Source organism: Panthera tigris, chromosome C1 (genome assembly GCF_018350195.1).
Source record: "Panthera tigris isolate Pti1 chromosome C1, P.tigris_Pti1_mat1.1, whole genome shotgun sequence".
NCBI lineage: Eukaryota > Metazoa > Chordata > Mammalia > Carnivora > Felidae > Panthera > Panthera tigris.
Window position 1 is genome coordinate 6,630,501 of NC_056667.1, and position 18,311 is coordinate 6,648,811.

Here is an 18,311-nt window from a genome sequence, read left to right on the forward strand (position 1 = left end):
AAGCCGTGATTCATGGCGGTGAACATTCCTCCCGCAGACCTCAACCCTCAGCCCACGGCTGCCCTTCCCAGCTGCCTCTTTGTTTTCTCTCCCTCCGGCTCGGTCCTCCTAAGGCTCCAGCCGCAGGCAGCCAGGAGGGCGTGGGGTGACACAGGGCACCACGGGGGCCGGGTGTCCCCGCGGACGCTGGCGATGCTCCTTTTGACCCGCTGGGCCCCTGCAGGGCCACAGGCAGCACAGTGATGCTCGCGGTCGTTCACGGGACACCTCCTATGTGCCGTGTGTCCAATGCTTGCGGTGACAGCTGTCCCTTGAGGGGGCGTGTTTGTCTCCCGGGACGGCCCATGACAAAGTGCCACAACCCGGGCGAGGAAAACAACATACATCAGTTCTCCGGGTTCAGGAGGCCACAAGTCGGAAGTCAAGGTGCCGGCAGGCCCACGGTCCCTCCAAAGGCTCCGGGGGAGAATTCTTCCTGGCCGCCTCCAGCTCCTGGAAGCTCCAGGTATCCCGTGGCTTTTGGCCACATGACTCCACTCTCCGCTTTGCTTTCGGGTGGCCTTCTCCCCTCTGCTCACGTCTCTCCGTGTGGCCTCTCGTCTTCTTACAAGGACACCAGTAGGCAGATTCAGGGTCCACCCTCAGGCCAGGGTGATGTCAGCAGGAGATCCTTAACCGATTACATCTGCAAAGGCCCGACTTCCCAGTAAGGTCCCAGGGGTGGAGGCGAATTTGCGGATCCCCTTTTTTACCGATGAGGAAACGGAACCGGCAAAGTGGTTGTTCTTCAGTCCGTCCCATTCCACGTGGTGCCACGACCCACCCCGCTGTGTCCACTGACACCCGGACACATCCAAGCAGGAGGGGAGCCACGTGGGAAATCTCAGCTCCCGGGAGCAAAGCACGGTCCCACACGCCAGTCGTTCTCCAGCTTCAGTTGCGGGCGAATCCCCGAAAGGAGCTTGTAAAATCGTTCGCGGGTTCTGACCCAGTTGGCTGGCGGGGAGGGGAGAGCCACACCGTAAACAAGGCCCCAAACCGCATGTGACTCGGCACAGGCAGGTACCAACGGGGTCTGACGCCGCGTCCTGAGAATCCCAGACTCATCCATTGAGACCAGACCCCGGACTGGAGATCAGCCCGTCTCCGGCTCAAGGTAGGAGCAGAGAGCACAGCTCAGCCGGGGAGACTCGTCCCCCGTCCACGCCAGACGAGCCCCGCTGGGGCCCCGTGGGGACCAGGAGCCCTCGGCCCGCGGCAGGCAGCTTGCGCTGAGCAACCCAGGGCCAGCTTTGGAGTCAAACTCCCGTTCCTGAAGGAGCCAAGGCAGGCTCGTTCTGGGAGAGCCCCAAGGCAGCTCTGGGCTCTGCCCAAACCCCAGCATGGGGGATGCGGAAAGGCCCAGAGAGGGAGCCAAAACCCTCTTTCCCCTTTACCATTCCAGCGCAAAGAGCTTTTCCCCAGGCCCAGCCCGTTCCCGTGCTGGCGTCACCTGCGCCTCCTCGGTGCCAAGCGACCGTGGAGACCCAGCGCTCGCTCTCCCTGCCAGCGGGGGTCCCGGCCACGCGCCCCATGCAGCGCAGCTCCGTCCCGCGGCCCAGAGCCCCGAGCAAAACAGGTACAGCTGGTGAACAAGACGTCCTTGGCATCTCACCCGGGCCTCCTTTTCCAGGTCCCACGAAAATACATGAGCTCAGCTTCTGGACCAGTGGCCCAGGTTTCCGCGGGGCCCCTGCCGCGGGCAGTGGCCCTGCGGGCGACCGTGCCTAGAATTACCTCTGACTTACAATCTGCTTGCAGGCCCCAAACTCTCTGAGGTTTAAGAAGGGAGAAAGCAGGGGGCACCTGGGTGGCTGAGTCGGTTAAATGTATGACTTTGGCTCACATCGTGATCTCACAGTTCCTGAGTTCGAGCCCCCCCATCGGGCTCTGTGCCAACAGCTCAGAGCCTGGAGCCTGCTTGGGATTCTGTGTCTCCCTCGCTCTCTGCCCCTCCCCTGCTAGTGCGCTCTCTCTCTCTCTCTCAAAAATAAATACACATTAAAAAAATTTTTTTAAGGGAACAAGCAGGAGTAAAGGGAAGAAAAGGAGTCTCACCAGCGAGCAGGCCCTGTGGAATGAGGGCGCATCCTAGGATCCCTGCCGATGGACATCCGCTGTGTTTTTATTTCGTATTAAGGTGAGATTCACATAACATAAAATGAACCATTGTCAAGGGAAGAATTCAGTGGCATTTCGCAGAGTGTTTATTCACCCTGTCGTGCAACGATCACCTCTACTTACTTCCCACTCGTCCCCCCAAAAGGAAACCCCTTACCATTAAACGTCCCTCGCCACCTCCCTCCTTCCCAGCCCCTGGCATCCACCAATCTTCATTCCGTCTCTACGGACTCACCTCTTCCAGACACTTCCTATAAGTGGAACCATACACTATGTGACTGGACGTCTGTTATTTTCACCGGCCGGCCCCTCAATTCCCTGTTCCTGATCGGAGCGCGGGTATTTCACTTTGGGGACGGCATCCCACCCCACGCCCCTCAATCCGCGTGGCTGCCCCACCCACCGCTCGCCGGTGGCACGTGATCGGACGCCACGATTGGCTCAGGGACGGGCTCGTGACTCGCTCCCAGCCAATGAGAGCAGCCGCAGGACTTACCCTGGAGCAGGCGTCCGGGCCGGGTGACAGGAATGGCCGGGGCCCACTGTTGCTGCTCTGCGGGGAGTGCCCACCTGAGAATGGAGCCCACACGGAGGGAGGTGGAGACAAAGGCGGAGTTCTTGCCGACACGGGCTGAGCACCTGGATTCAGCTCTTCCTGAAGGCGGGGCTGTCCCCAGACGCCGCAGTTTTGAAAGCTGATAACTGCCTTTTGTGCTCAAGGTAGTTGAAACTCGGTTTCCGTGACATGGAACCCACACAGTCCCCGTGGCAGACGTGACTCTGTTTCACTCTCCTGTCTTTGCACCTCCCCATCCCTTATGGAATAAACACAACTCCTTAGCGAGGAGCCTGAGGCCATCCTGATCAGCCCCTTGCTGCCCCCCTTTATCCTTTGTACGGCCCAGCTCTCCTTTAATATGCCAGCCACACAACCCACACACACACACACACACACACACACACACACACGTGCACACCCATGATACTTTCTCCAGCCTTTGGGCACACACCTTCCTGCCTTCTTTGCCCAGAATGCTCTCATCACCCCCAGCCTGACCCCCACCCCCCCCAAATGCTTACTCATCCTTTATCACACGGTTCAGGCATCACCTCCTCCAGAAAGCCTCCCCTGACTAATTGCCCCACCTCTCCTCCAGCTGGAAGCCACATCCGGGGCTCCCCGCAGCCCTGTGTATGGCTCAGTCCCAGCATCGGCCTGTGCGGTGTTTTTAATGACCCGTCCGTGCCTTCTCTCCACCCAACACGGTCAAACGGGGGTCCTTTCAAGCCACATCTGTGCCCGGCTCACTGCTGACCAGCTCAATGCTTGGGCCACAGCAAGGCCTCAATGCATGTCTGCTGAATAAATGAATGAACCAAATGTCTTGGGACGCACTGTCGGAGGAGGCCATCCGTCCGTCGTCCCCCCTTCCTCACCGGGTGGTTCTGATTTGCAGAGAAGCCGAGGCAGTGGGGTCAGGCCTCTGCCTGCCTCTTGCCAGCTGGCCCCATGAGCTTTGATTCAGTGTCTGGGCCTCCGTGAGCAGAGAGGAGCTCAGAAGGTGACGTTGGCAGAGATAGGACCAGAAGCCTCCTCGGCTCATTCTTCTTTATTTCTGAGGCTCCCAGAAGGGACCGTCCCCCCTGGATGCCATTGAAGGTGTGAACAGCCGGCGTGGGCCCGAGCTGGATGCCTCAGGGCTGCCTGGGAAGCGGCTAGCCAGGGAGCGCAGGAGCCAGAGGGTGAAGATTCATCGATGCCTCGACCCGAGTTGTAGGCGAGATGAGTTATGGCTCCGGGGACAACCCCCTTCCTCTGCGAGTCCTTCCATTTCCTTGTGGGGGAGCAGAAGTTGTCTCTGGACACGTCCTGCCTCCATGCCTCCGGCACCTGCACTTCCCGTCCTGCCACGTGCTGCCTCTGGCACCACTCAGAGACCCCGCAAGTGCCCAGCCAGACTCCCCCCCCCCCGCCCCCACCCCGCAGAAGAGTGCCAGGCCCACCTCTGGAAGTTTTTTGGTGGCAGGGTTACCATGGAAGATTGCTTCTCAGGGGTTCCTTTTTTCGGGAATAGTCTGTGACTTTGGGGGGAAGGGTGGCGTTTCATTCGTTCGTTTATCCGCCAGCATTCATCCAGAGCCTTCCGCGAGCCAGGCTCTGTGCTAGGTGATGTGTAGGACACAAACACGGAGGCCGTTTCCACCCTGGAGCCATAACACTAAGTTAGAAAGGGGCGCCTGGGTGGCTCAGTCAGTTAGGCATCCGACGCTCAGTTTGGGCTCAGGTCACCATCTCACGGTTTCCTGAGTTGGAGTCCCGCGTCGGACCCCATGCTGACAGTGCAGACTCTGGTTGGGATTCTCGCTCTCTCCCCCCTCCCTCTCTATTCCTTCCCCACTCTCTCTGTCTCTCTCAACATAAGTAAATAAACTTAAAAACAAAAAGAATAAAAGAAAGAAAGAAAGAAAGAAAGAAAGAAAGAAAGAAAGAAAGAAAGAAAGAAAGAGAAAGAAAGGAAAACAAGATTTTACACTTGCCCTTAAGTGAACAGTTTGCTCCTAAAGGGAAAAACAAAACAACGAAACCTGATTCCAGGTAAAGGGAGATTTCGCTCCACCGGTGAGAGAGAATGTGCTCCCGAGAAGGGCACGCTGAAGGTGTGGTTCCTTCCCGGCCTGGAGCCCCAGTGACGTCATAAACTCCAGACCAGAGAGAATGTTCCAAGTGGCCCCCCTTGGCCTGCATCACCTCTCCCAGAGGATTTGTGAGGGAGCCTCACAGGGCAGGGCCTGGTCTCGGAGGTCACTGGCTCCCTCGTGACAGCTGACTCTGCTCCAGGGAAGAGGAACTGGAGAAATTCTAGAAGCGGGAGAGGATCACCTTCCAAAGGGCCCCTGCCCTCAGAGGCCACCTCTGGAGCCGGACAGCCCCAGCAGGCTGGAATCCTGATTTCTGTCTTGTTCTCTGCTATGCCTCTCTGAAACGCCAGATCACAAAGCCCCGCAATTTCCCCGTAAAGTTTGCAGGCCACGCGGCATCTGTGGCCACCGCCCCACTCTGCCACGGCACAGCCACGGCAGCCTTGTTCATTGTGGAAAGAATGGCCACGGCCGTGTCTGAACAACAGGCTTTCTTTATGGACGCTGAACTTTGAATTTCCTGTCATTTTCAGATGTCACAAAACATTATTCCGCCGTTGATTGTCCTTCCCCAACCATTTAAAAACGTGGAAACCATACCTAAGCTGTAGGTGTTGCAAAACAGACGGCGGTCGGGATCTGGCCTCACTGGCTGCGATCGGCTGACCTGGGGACCACGACCCCTGGGATCAGACGCAAACACGGGGCTCCTGACACCGCGATCAGGGTCCCCTGGCCCCCTCGTGGACCCCATCTAACGTCTGTACTTCTCCGTTCGCGCTGCTCTTGTGGCTTCTTCTGGAACATTCTTCCTCCCTTTCCAAAACTTGATTGTTCTTTTGCTTTGTTGTTTTTGTTGTTTAAGTTTATTTATTTTGAAAGAGAAAGCATGAGTCGGGGAGGGGCAGAGACAGAGGGAGAGAGAGAATCCCAAGCTGGCTCTATGCTGTCAGCACAGAGCCCAGCGCGGGTCTCGAACTCCCGAACCACGAGATCACGACCCGAGCCAAAGGCAAGAGGCAGACCCTTAACCGACCGAGCCACCTGGGTGCCCCTCCAACACTTGTTAAGTCTCACTTCAGGGGTTCCACTTCTGGGGACCCTCTCCTGATATCAAGTCAGGTTAGGGTACTCTTCTCTTTGCGTATCAGGCCTCAAAACTAGGCCCTTAGTGAGCTTGTTCCTTGGTCTCCGTCATCAGCCTATAAGGTCCCCAGCACAGGGTCTGGGCCTTTCGTCCCCTGTCCCGGCACCTCTGGGACACATGAAACAGAATGTTCCAGGCTCAGTAAATGCTTGTTGGACTGATTTATCCCCCATCCCCCGACCTCCCTCCCCCTCCTCTCCCCTCCCCCTCCTCCCCCCTCCTCTCCTTCCCCTCCTCTGTCCCCCTTCCCCCTCCTCCTCCCCCTCCCTTCTTCCCCTCCTTCTTCCCCCTTCCTTTCTTCCCCTCCTCTCCCTCCCCTCCTCCTTCCCTTTCCCCCTCCTCCCCCTTCCCTTCTTCCCGTCCTCCTCCCCTCCTTCTCCTCCCCCCCCACTTCTCCCCCCTCCTCTCCCTCCCCTCCTCCTTCCCTTTCCCCCTCCTCCTCCTCTCCCAGCCTCTAAGGTTGGTGGCCCTGAGGGCTCAGGCTCAGAAAGTCTCCTTTTCTCCACTGGCCCTCTCATCTTATGTGACCTCACCCTACAATAGGGCCACCTACGCGGTGACAAGTCCCAAACGTGTATCACTCCTGACTTTTTCCCATGGACCCCAGACCCAGACATCCTGCTCCCCATTCATGTCTGCGTGGCTGTGGGGTGGCCATCCTGAGTATTCCACACCGCACACCTGTCCCTCTTACGCTTCCCCATCTCGGTCAATGGCAGCACCAATTCTCCGGGTGCTGAGGCCGAAACCACCCCCTGCCCCCGAGTCCTCTCTTCCCCTCACAGCCCCGGTCGGACCATCAGAAACCCCAGCCGGCTCTATCTCAAATACAGACAGCACCTTCATGCCCCCACTGGTCCCAGCCGCCAGCCTGCCGCCTGGATAAGTGCAGAGGCCTCTAATGGCCCCCTACCTCCGGGGCCCTGCTTGTCCCCCACCTCTCTTCACACGGTGGCCAGGGGGGCCCTGTTGCCACAGAAGCTCCAACCCTCTGGTGGTTCCCATCTCATGGGGCTGCTCCGAGTGTGTGCCAGGCACTATTGCTGCTCATTACCCCTCACCACAGTCCTCAGGTGGGACCCGAGAAACAAAGGCACAGAGAGGTTAGGAAGCTTTCCCGGGGTCACACAGCAGTGATAAAGCTCCATTCCTTAAGATGGCCTTCCTGATCACACCCCTCCCTCCCTGGTATCCGCTCCTCCCTTAGCCCCAGCCACACTAGTCCCCTCCTTGTTCCTTTCTTTCTTTTAAATTTGATTTAGTTTTGAATACGCAATGCAGGCATCGGCCCAAGATTTAAGATGTACACAAGGGAAATACAGTAAGCCTCTCTCCAACCCCTGTCCTCAGCCACTCACTCCTCCCCGAGGCAAACTTCTAGAGCTCATTTTAAAATAGGCAGGGGGCCCGGGTGGCCTAGTCAGTCCAGCATCCGACTTTTGGTTTCTGCTCAGGTCAGGATGGCATATGAGATTGAGCCCCACGTCGGGCTCTGTGCTCACAGCACGGAGCCTGCTTAGGATTCTCTCTCTCCCTCTCTCATTACGCCTCCCCTGCTCTCTTGCAAAATAAATAAACATTAAAAAAAAATTTTTTTTAATAAAATAAGGGGCACCTCGGCTGGTCAGTCAGTTAAGGGTCCGACTCCGGCTCAAGTCATGATCTCACAGTTTGTGAATTCGAGCCCCACATCGAGTTCCGTGCTGACAGCTCAGAGCCTGGAGCCTGCTTCGGATTCTGTGTCTCCCTCTCTCTCTGTCCCTCCCCAACTTATGCTCTGTCTCTCTCTCTCTCTCTCTCTCTCAAAAACTAAATAAACATTTTTAAAAAATAATAAAATAAATAAAATAAAATAAACGAGTAAATACACAGCTACAGCAAGCTTAGAACGCACCGTGCTGCATTTTGCTTTGCTGAGCGTATTCCTGGATTTTTGCCCCCTTCCTTGCTTCTCAAACACATCAAACACACACTGTACCCCAGGCCCTTTGCAAACTGTTCCCCGGCTAGAGAGTGCTCCTCCCGGCTGTGCACACCCCCTCCCTCGCTTTCTCTGTCTCAGTTCAGAGGTCACCTTTCCGGAGAACCACCCTGGCATGTAGGTCCCGGCTTTTTCTTTCTCAAGGGTCCTCTTACCTCCCGCTCAGGGGCCCGTGTGTCCGCAGGGCCTAGGCCAGTGCTTGGCCCGGAGTAAGGGGGGAGCTCAGTAAACACTGGGGGAAGGGGTGGTCACTCCCAACAGGACAGATCCCAGGACTTGGATCTTGGAAAATGCTCACTACCTGTATAAATGAAGGGAGGGAGGAACAAGCGAGCAATTGCATGAATGGTTAAGTATCAACCCTACCGCCAAGAGCCGTGGTTCTCGCCCTGGCTGTGCCGAGTCCCCGGGGAGCTTTGGAAAACAAGGGGGCCTGGACCCCACCCCGGACCAATTGAAACAGAATCTGTGGGGAGTGAAGCCCGCCCGAGCATCCTTGGGTTTTTGCAAATCTCTGCCTCCCACCCCACCCTGGGATTTGGGTGCACAGAAAGGTCCAGAAGAGCTGGCTGAAGACCCACCATCCCGGCGGGGGGGGGGGGGGGGGGCCATCCAGGAGATAAAAGGAGTTGCCTCTGTTTCGGTCCTTCCAGTCTCGCGTGCCGGGCCGCGCAGGTAGCCACCAGGAGGGGGGCAGAGGAGGCCTGGCGCCGTTTGGCTTTGACACTGCGTCAGTCCTGTCTTCCCAGGAATGGAAGGCGCAGGGCCCAACCCCTCGCCACTCACCGACCTGCCACGTTGGATCACCTCGAGGCCCGTGGGAAAGGTGGCGTCTCAGGCCCCGTTAAAGTCTGCACCGTACCCGGCGGCTCCTGGCACATCCCGGCCCCCCGCAGCGCTGCCCTGGCACGCGTCACAGGCACGGACGGGGTCATCCCACCAGGGCCTGGTGTCCCACACGCCCCGTCCCAGGGCGCTGGCTGCCCCGGAAGGGCCTCACTTTCCTCACGAGCAAATAAGGGGACCAGAGAAGGTGATCCAGAAATGTTTCTGCTCCAACGAGTGGCACCGGGTAGACCGAGGCAGCAACAGGCATGGAAACGATGAGACTTTGTGACCCCACGGGCCGGGACCAGAGAAGTCAAGGACACCGGCCCAGAAAGAACCACCAAGTGTCTGCTCCACTCGGACCAAAGGCCGGAAGCCCACTGGTTGGTACCCAGTATGCAGGGAGCACCCCCTCCCGCCATCGGGCAGCCTCATCCGCCCTTGGCTCCCTCGGCCTACCCCACCCACTGCCCGGCTGTCCAAAGCTCTCCTCCGAGCCCATCCGCAGCCCCAGGAGCCAGGCTGCAAACCCACCTCGGCGTTTCCCGACAAACCCGGGAGAGAGGCAGGGAGGGGGAGCTCGCGGACGGCGGGCAGGTGGTGGCCGCTCCCCGCAGACCACTTCCTATGACTTTGATCTTGTAAAAAGTCAAGCCCAGGGAACGTGTCTGTGGCCCCCGGGATGCTTTCCTCAAGCTCCACGAGGAAGCTGCCTCGTGTCACGATCTCTCTGTTTCTGCCTCAAGCGCCGGCAACCTGAAGAGCAAAGTGTGGGTCTCAGGGGGTCCCCTGGAGCCCTGGGCCCGTCCCCACCACCCCACTGGTCATTCCGGCAGCCCAGGACCCCCGCGAGAGTCAACGGAGCATCCTCCACACGCCAGGTCCCACCAGAGGGCTCTGCCATGTTCTTTCTTCTGAAACAACCATCCTAGAAGATTCGCGACCACCATCACAGGGAAGAGAAGGTTTGGGCTGGTGTAGGTAACCAAACACAGCCATACAGTCAGGAAGTAGGGCTGGGATTTGAACCCAAGACCTTCACCTTTTCCCCAGAAGCCGCAATTTCTCGATGCTCGCGCCTGATCGTCACAGGACCCAAGGGGGCCGGTCCTTCTGGTAACAAGGGAATTATATTCCACCCACAGCTGCCTCCAACTGGAAGGACAGCATTGCTGTTGACAGCGGTCAGGAAGTTCTACGGGAGGAGCAGGCTCAGACGGGAAGGCGACAGTGGTTTTGCAGAAATTAAGGTTGAGCTCCCGACTGGGCATCCCAGCAAGGCTGCGGGACCGGTGGACGTGGGGGTCTGGAGTCAGTGGACGGTTCAGGCTGGACTGATGGCTGGGTGGCACGTGGGGGTGACCAGAGGGGAAGGGGTCCAAGAACCAGGCCCTTCGGCCTTTCCTGACCCCTGCCGCCGCTGATCTATTCTCTGTCCCCATGGACTCGCATGACCAGCACATTTCATATCAGTGGAATCGTACAACACGGGGCCTTTTGTGCCTAGCTTTCTCACATTACGTAGTGTTTTCAAGGTTCATTCATGTATCGGGACCTCATTCCTTTTTATGACTGAATAATAAATAGTCCATTGTATGGTTGTGCCGCATTTTGTTTATCTATTCCTTTGTTGATGGACATTGGGTTTTTTCCACTCTTTGCCTATCACGAATAACGCTTCTACGAATATTTGTGTGCAAGCTTTAGCACTGACATTTGGTTTCAGTTTTCTTGCGTGTATACCTAGAAGTACAATCGCTGGGTCATATGGAGACTCTATGTTTAACTTCTTGAGGAACCGGCAGGCTGTTTCCCACAGTGGCCGCACCATTTTACAATCCCCCAGCCGGGTGTGAGGGTGGTCGGGACTTTCTGAACTGTACCTGCTCACTGCCCTGATCTAATCCCTTTTGCGTGCACGCGTGCGTGGGGGTTGGGGGGGATCCACTTCAACAAACCCTAACTCTTTAGACTCGAACTTGGGAGAAGCCAGTCTCATTGAGCAGGCTACGGATTATCATGGCCGCCTGCAAGCTCCATGATCTGGATCGAGTTCACTGAGAGAAGGGGCAGGAGGCCCCAGGAGCCCCCATAACGCTCTCATTTCCAGGGTGGGAAAAAAAAAAAAAAAAAAAAAAAAAAAAGCCTGCTTGCTCATCAAAACCACAAGGGAATGTCCAGAATAGAGAAATCTAGAGACACAAAGTAGATCAGTGGTTACGCAGGACTGGCGGCAGGGCATAGGGGGATAGACAGGGGGATCTAAAGGCGACACGGCTTCCTTTTTAGGTGATAAAAACTTCTCACGTTGACGGAGGTGATAGTTTCATGTATTTGCATACACTAAAAACAATCGAAGCGCACACTTTAAATGGGTGATTTGTATGACCTGTGAATTATAGCCCCAAAATAATCGTTCAAAAAAAAAAAACAAAATAAAATAAAACCCACACACAAGGGAGACTGGAAAAACTCTGGGGCAGAAGCCGAAGAAATAAAGTTCTCCGGAGGGACCCCGGGCTAAGAAAACAGTAGGAAAGCCCGGTTTTCAAGTCCAGGTTTGCAGTGCGTGCCTGCAGTCTTGGCCTTGGCCTTGACCTCATGCACATCTCTTAGGTTTGTGCCTCAACTTTCCCCCCCTGGAGGAGTCGGAAACCTCCGCAGATCTCAGAGAGGGTGCGGGAAAGGAAGACAGAAAGGAGGGCGGGAAGGACGGGGCGGCGCCTGGGTGGGTTAACATGGTCTTGGCCGCCCCCTGGCGGTCACTGGGGACTGAGCCACAGAAAGGGGCATCTGGAGGGACCAACCAGGGCTCCCTCCCAGCCCGCAAAGATACCTCGGGGGACTGGGCCCCCTTGCACCAAAAGAAGCCCCCTTTTTAATTTGTAAACCCACTTTTATTATTATGAGACATTTATATGGAGAATCTCAAAAATACTTTTTTAAATACAGAAATGGTCTAATAAACCGACCGCCACCATGAACCTCCCCTTGGATGATTAACCAACTGGTGGCCAATCTCATTCTCATTTCATCTTGACCCCAAATTATACAGATGAAGGGAATGGATGGAGGTCAGTACAGTTCCCTCCATCTGTATTATTTTATTTTATTTTTTTAATTTTTTTTTTCAACGTTTATTTTATTTTTGGGACAGAGAGAGACAGAGCATGAACGGGGGAGGGACAGAGAGAGAGGGAGACACAGAATCGGAAACAGGATCCAGGCTCCGAGCCATCAGCCCAGAGCCCGACGCGGGGCTCGAACTCACGGACCGTGAGATCGTGACCTGGCTGAAGTCGGACGCTTAACCGACTGCACCACCCAGGCGCCCCCATCTGTATTATTTTAAAGCAAATCCCAGAGAGCACATTACGTATCTGTAAATATTTATGCGTAAATATTTGCGTAAGAGATAAGGACTCTTTCTGACATCACCACAATACTATTATCACACGTAAAATAATTTTCTTCAACATTATCACATTTACAGTGTCATGTTATCAACAGTTGCGTCAATGCCAAACGTGTTTCTTTCTTTCTTTTTCTTTTTCTTTTTTTCAAACAATCTGCATCCGGATCCACTGAGATTAGTTGATGTGCCATTCAAATGTCTCTTTATCTACAGCCTCTCTGTTCATCCTGCAACTTGTTGAAGAAACTTGCTTTCCTATGTTTTCCAGCTTTATTGCGATATAATCGGCAAATTTAAAAAAATGTCTATATTTAAGGTGAAGAAGATTTGATATGTGCATACATTGTGGAATGATGACCAAAATCAGGCTAATTAACATACCCATCACTTTACAGAGTTGCCTCTGTGTGTGCGTGTGTGTGTGTGTGTTGAGAACACTGAAGATCTGTTCTTTTAGTGTCTTTCTATTTGAACACATAATCTTTTTTAATGTTTATTTATTTGTGAGAGAGAGACAGGGAGAAAGAGAGAGAGAGAGAACACGAGCACACATGAGCAGGGGAGGGGTAGAGAGAGAAGGGGACGAAGGATCTGAAGCAGGCTCTAGGCTCCGAGCTGACAGCACAGAGCCCCATGCAGGGCTCGAACTCATGAACTGCGAGATCGTGACCTGAGCTGAAGTCGGTCACTCAACCTACTGAGCCCCCCAGGCGCCCCTTAACACATGATTTAAATTTGCAAGTGGCCTGGGATCGCAGCCACGTTAATGAACAGAGGGAACCGAGCCACATTCCAGCTGAGTTTTACGGTTGCAGCTCCCGAGGTTTTACTGGCCCTTTCTCTCCAGGTCCCCCAGCTCCCGTGACTCTATGGTTCTAGGTCTTTTATCATAGAAAAACAAATCTGTAAAAACAGAAAATGCACCTGAGACACTGCCAGAGAAAAAAACTGAAAAGCACGGCCCAACGGACCTCTCTCAAATGACCTGAACCCAAAATTTGTCAAAGTCCTGAGACCTCTGAGCCCGTGAAGAATAATTCTGTCCATGAAGACACAGGGGTGTGAAGTTCGAAGAATCAGAAGAGGCTGAGTCTGGGTTTGAGCAGGTGAGGCCCTCGCTCAACTCCCCTCGTGTGGCCACAGTCTACACTGGGAGCCCTCGACCCCTCTCTCTCTCAGCTGCCCCTGTTCCCTGAGCTCGGGTGCCCTGCTGTCCTTCCAGAACGACCCTCCATTCTTGATCCCTGATGGCGCCATCACACGGCCCGCGTGCTGGTAGCATCATGACGTCTAAGACAACACCGATGACATTCAATGTTGTCACTGACCTAGGTGTCACTGTGGGCCAACTGTGCCCTTCGAGATTCAGACAAACATGGCTCAAATGCCCTGATTTCACAACCTGCTCGGGTCTAGACTCGAACCCAAACACGGGCACACAGTACCTTCCACTTTTCCCTGCCCTGCGGTCCCACCCTGCTCTCCCAGCTGGGGGGGTTGGTTCCATTTGTTTGCGGTCAGTTCTCCAGTTTACTCCAGAATCCAGTGGCACTCAGGACCTTTACTAAGATCAAAGACCCGGGTTGGGGTGGGGATGGGGGCAGGGGAGGGGGTCCTTGCACGGAGGGCTCCAGGGTGGCTATTTCAACGGGCTCGAGCTACGTGAAATGTGTCATCAGTCATCTGAAGGCAGCACTAGGAAATAATCCAGAAAGATGTTATTCGTAAATACTTTATCCTCACAAATTGGCTACCTAATAGGGTTTTTTTTTTTTAATGGAATCTAGAATTTTCCCCTCATGGCCAATCAATTATTTCACCAGTAGATTATCGCTTTCTCTTAACTTCTTCCTTTCATGAATTAAACAGTACCGTCAACTCGGGAATTTGAAACACATACTTCGCCAGTTTTTTTCATCCTTATTTGGGGCTGCTGGAGATGGGGGTGTGGGTAAAGCCCTGCTACTCTCGCTCCTTGCCCATCACCCACCCCAAGTCTTGGCACTTGGCCTTACTCAAAAACCAAATGGCAGCGCCCTTCCCTGGACTTTCCTACCCCTTGATGGAGGGCCCCAAGAGAGGACATCTTTGTGTATCCAGCCCTAGCAACTGGCTTGGTGGGGTTGGCCCGCCTGGGCTGGTGCAGGCTTTCCAGGGGGAGAAGGGTTGACTCCCTCCACCTCTGGGGCTGAGTCCTGGCACAGCCTGAGGGGCATGGGGGAGGTGGGGGACAGGGAAGGATAGGCGTAGGAGAGAGGAAGTTCTCCATCCAAGGTGAGGTTGGTTATGCGTGGATGAAGGAGTCTGGAACACCATCCCGCATACCGACCCCCAAGCATCCCCCAACCCTGTCCTGAGGATGATGGCCCAAGACTTGAGAGAGAGGAATCGGGAAGAGACTCAACGTGGCCATCTTTGGGGACGCTCGATCGGTATATCGTAGTGCCCACCTCTGGCAAAGCCTCAGCGGAGGAAGCTGCAAGGGCGAGTGTGATCCTGCCCCAAGCAGCCGGGAGCGACCGCTCCCCGACGTGGCCACCAGGGGGCGAAGTGGCGCCCGGGGGAACGGCGGCAAATCCTCCAAGGGCGCTGGGTCCTGTGTCACCGCGGTGACCTTCACCCGCGCGGATGAGAGACCTAAAAACTGCACCCATTTTACAGACAGACGCCGACTTGCCCAGTTTCCCAGGTTTACAGTCACCATCAGCGACCCCCCCACCCCCCCCCCACCGTCCCCCTCAAGCCCCATCCTCCCTTCCACTCCCAGCTGGGGGGGCGGGGGGGGGGTGCTGATGGGGGAGGTAAGGGGGACTCGCTGAGAGGTTCTTGGCTGAGTGAATAATTTATTTTAATGCGCTTTCGTTTTTAGAGCAGTTTGAGGTTCACGGCAAAACTGAGCAGAAGGCACAGACAGATCCCACGTTCTCCTGCCCCCACACATGCACAACCTCCCCTGCGATCCGCAGCCCCCCCCCCCCCCGGAGCGGTGCCTTCGTTGCAGTCAGTGAACCCGCATTCAGACACCATCACCCAAAGTCCGTCTGTCGCTTTGGGGCCCATTGCTGGTGTCCTACATTCTGAGGGTCTCCACCAATATATAATGACATGCTACCCCTGTGACATCTTAAAGAGTAGTTTCACTGCCTAAAATTCCCCTGTGCTCCTTCAATTCCTCCCTCCCTCCCCCAAACCCCCAGGGGGCAGCCACTGATCCTTTCACTGTCTCCACAGTTCTGCTTTTTCCCGAATGTCACATAGTTGGAATCAGACTGCGTGAGCCTTTTCAGACTGGCTTCTTTCACTTAGTGATGCCTTTAAGGTTCTTTCGTGTCTTTTCATGGTTTGATAGCTCATTTCTTGTGAACCCTCATTGTCTGACTGTTCCACGGTTCGTTTTTCCGTTCATCTACTGATGGACGGAAAAGCCATCCCAGTGGCTTCCAAGTTTTGGCACTTATGAATAGAGCTGTCATGAACATCTCTGTGCAGGGTTTTGTGGGGGGGGGGGGGTTGTTTCGTTTATTTATTTATTTTTGAGAGCGAGAGACAGAGACAGAGTGTGAGCAGGGGAGGGGCAGGGAGAGAGAGGGACACAGAATCCGAAGCGGGCCCCGGGCTCTGAGCTGTCAGCCCAGGGCTCGAACCCGTGAACCGTGAGATCATGACCTGAGCTGAAGTCAGACACTCAACCAACTGAGCCTCCCAGGTGCCCCAGGAGTTGTTAATTTTCTTATTGTCGAGTTGTACAAGTTCTTTGTGAATTTTGGATAATAATCCTTTATCAGAAATGTCTTTTGCAAATGTTTTCTCCCAGTTTGCGGCTTGTCTTCTCATTCTCTTGACATTATTTTTCACAGAGTTTTTAATTTTAATGAAGTCCAGCTTATCAACTCTTTCTTTTACAGATAGCGTCATCAGTATCGTATCTAAAACCTTGTCACTGTGCCCAAGGTCCTCTAGATGTTCTCCTGTTTCATAGTTTTACAGCTTTGCATTTTCCATGTAGGTCTATCACCCATTCTGAGTTCGTTTTTAGAAGAGTATAAGAGACGATCTTTTCTTCATTGTGTTGCCTTTGCTCCTTTGTCACAGATGAGTTGACTATTCTGGATCGTTTGCTTCTCTCTGTGTAAACTTTAGAATCAGTTTATCAGTATCCACAAACTCGCTTGCTGGGATTTTGGCTGGGATCGCATCGAATCTATAGATGGATCAGGTTTGACAAGACTTGACATCGTGACGCTGTTGAGTCCATAGCCATGGAACTCTCTCCTTTTATTGAGTTCCTGTTTGATTCCTTTCATCAGAGTTTTGTAGTTTTTCTCCTATAGATCTGGGTTTGATCGATAGCTAAGTATTTCTTTTTGTGGTGGTGCTAATGTAAATAGTAATAGGTGTTTAATTTCAAATTCCACTTGTTTGTGGTGGGTATACCAGAAAGCAATTGACTGACGTATATCAACTTTGTATCCTTCAACCTTGCTAAAATTGATTCTTTGTTCCGGGAAGGGTTTTTTGTCTACCCTTTCAGATTTTCTACACAATCATGTCACCTATATACCCCTGATTTCCTTTTCTTGTCTTATTGCATTACCCAGGACTTCCAGTACCAGGTTGAAAAGAAATAGTGTAGGGGACATCTTTGCCCTGTTCCTGATCTTAGCAGGAAAGCTTCAAATTTCTCACTATTAAATATGATACCTGCTGTAGGTTTTCTGTGGACATTTTTTATCAAGTTGAAAAAGGTCCCCCTCTATTCCCAGTTTGCTGAGAGTTTTTAATCACGAATCAGTGTTGGATTTTGTCAAATGCTTTTTCTGCATCTGGTGATATGACCATGCGATTTTTCTTCTTTGGCCTATCAACGTCACAGGCTACCTCAACTGATTTTTTAATGTCGAATCAGCCTTGTACACCCGAGATAAATCCTACTTGATTGTGGTGCTGAGTGAATGATTCACGCACTAGCCCTGTGACAGGTTATGGGTCCCCTACGCCTTAGGCCACACCCACCTGCTCCAATGAAATTGACCCAGGAGAAAGTGATGCTTTTCCTGACTCAGGCCTCTAATTTGGAGAACTCCCTTCTCCCCTCGATGGGACTCTTTCCGCCATTTCAGAGCAGGTAAATGTGGCCAGAAGCCCACAGTCCCGCCACTTTCCTCCTCTCTCCTCTGCATCTCCGGACTTGACGCTCGGGGTCTGCCCACTTGAACTGGGGGCCACCCAAACCCATGCGACAGAGGAAGGGCAAGTCTGGATCACCCTTCTGTTGACTCTACATCCCCTACATGGTGAGACCCAGGCTCAATGGTAGAGCCCCCAGACCCACACGATGTCTCGAGCTGCCTTTTTAGCCTTGCTTCCTCTTACGTCCTCCCTGCAACCCCCAGCCCCTTAAAATCTGGCTACAACAAATTAACAGGTGGCTCATTCACCCTGCAAATATGTACCGAGAGCCCCTTTGTGCCAGACCCTAAGTCCGGTTCTGAGATACAAGGCCAACAGACCCAGTCCCTGCCCTCGGGAGCTGACAGTGCAGTGGGAGGGAGATTTGAGTAAACAAACCAGTAACACAGGGGGGTCAGTGCCACAACAGGGGTGGCTCTGCAGTCCCCAGCTTCTCCATTCCTTCTCCTCTACACTCCTTTTACAAGGTTCTTTCTGGAGGTGCCTGGGTGGCTCAGTCAGTTAAGCATCCGACTTTGGTTCAGGTCATGATCTCGTGGTTTGTGAGTTCAAGCCTGGCATCCAGCTCTGTTCTGTCAGCTCAGAGCCTGGAGCCTGCTTCTGATTCTGTGTCTCCCTCTCTCTTGGTGCCCGCCCCCCCCCCACTTGTACTCTCTCTCAGTCTCTCTCTCAAAAATAAATAAAATAAAATGTTCATCCTGGATTCTTAACACTGCAAACTTTTATTCATCCTGCAAAGCCCAGCTCAAATGTTCCCTCTTCCACCAAAACTTTCTTGGTTGTCCCTTCTGCCCGAGCAGAATTAATTTCCTCTTCATCTTTGTTTTTATAGCACTTGGCACAGGCTTCAAGCCCCACCTCCAGTGCACACTATCCTGGACGGTCCTGATGCCAAGTACAACTCCCTGGGATAGTAGAGTGCTGGCCAGTGTCCCTATGTGGCCACCACG

At 53.9% G+C, this 18,311-nt stretch overlaps 1 long non-coding RNA gene across 1 annotated transcript; it reads right to left on the reverse strand.

The window, feature by feature from the left end:
- Nucleotides 1–3,754: 3,754 nt before the first annotated feature.
- Nucleotides 3,755–4,834, reverse strand: LOC122241278. The gene is made up of 3 exons (XR_006221321.1): nt 4,747–4,834; nt 4,165–4,365; nt 3,755–3,995 (listed from the first exon to the last, which is right to left on the reverse strand). It is a non-coding gene; the product is annotated as an uncharacterized LOC122241278 (long non-coding RNA).
- Between the last annotated feature and the right edge of the window lie 13,477 nt (nt 4,835–18,311).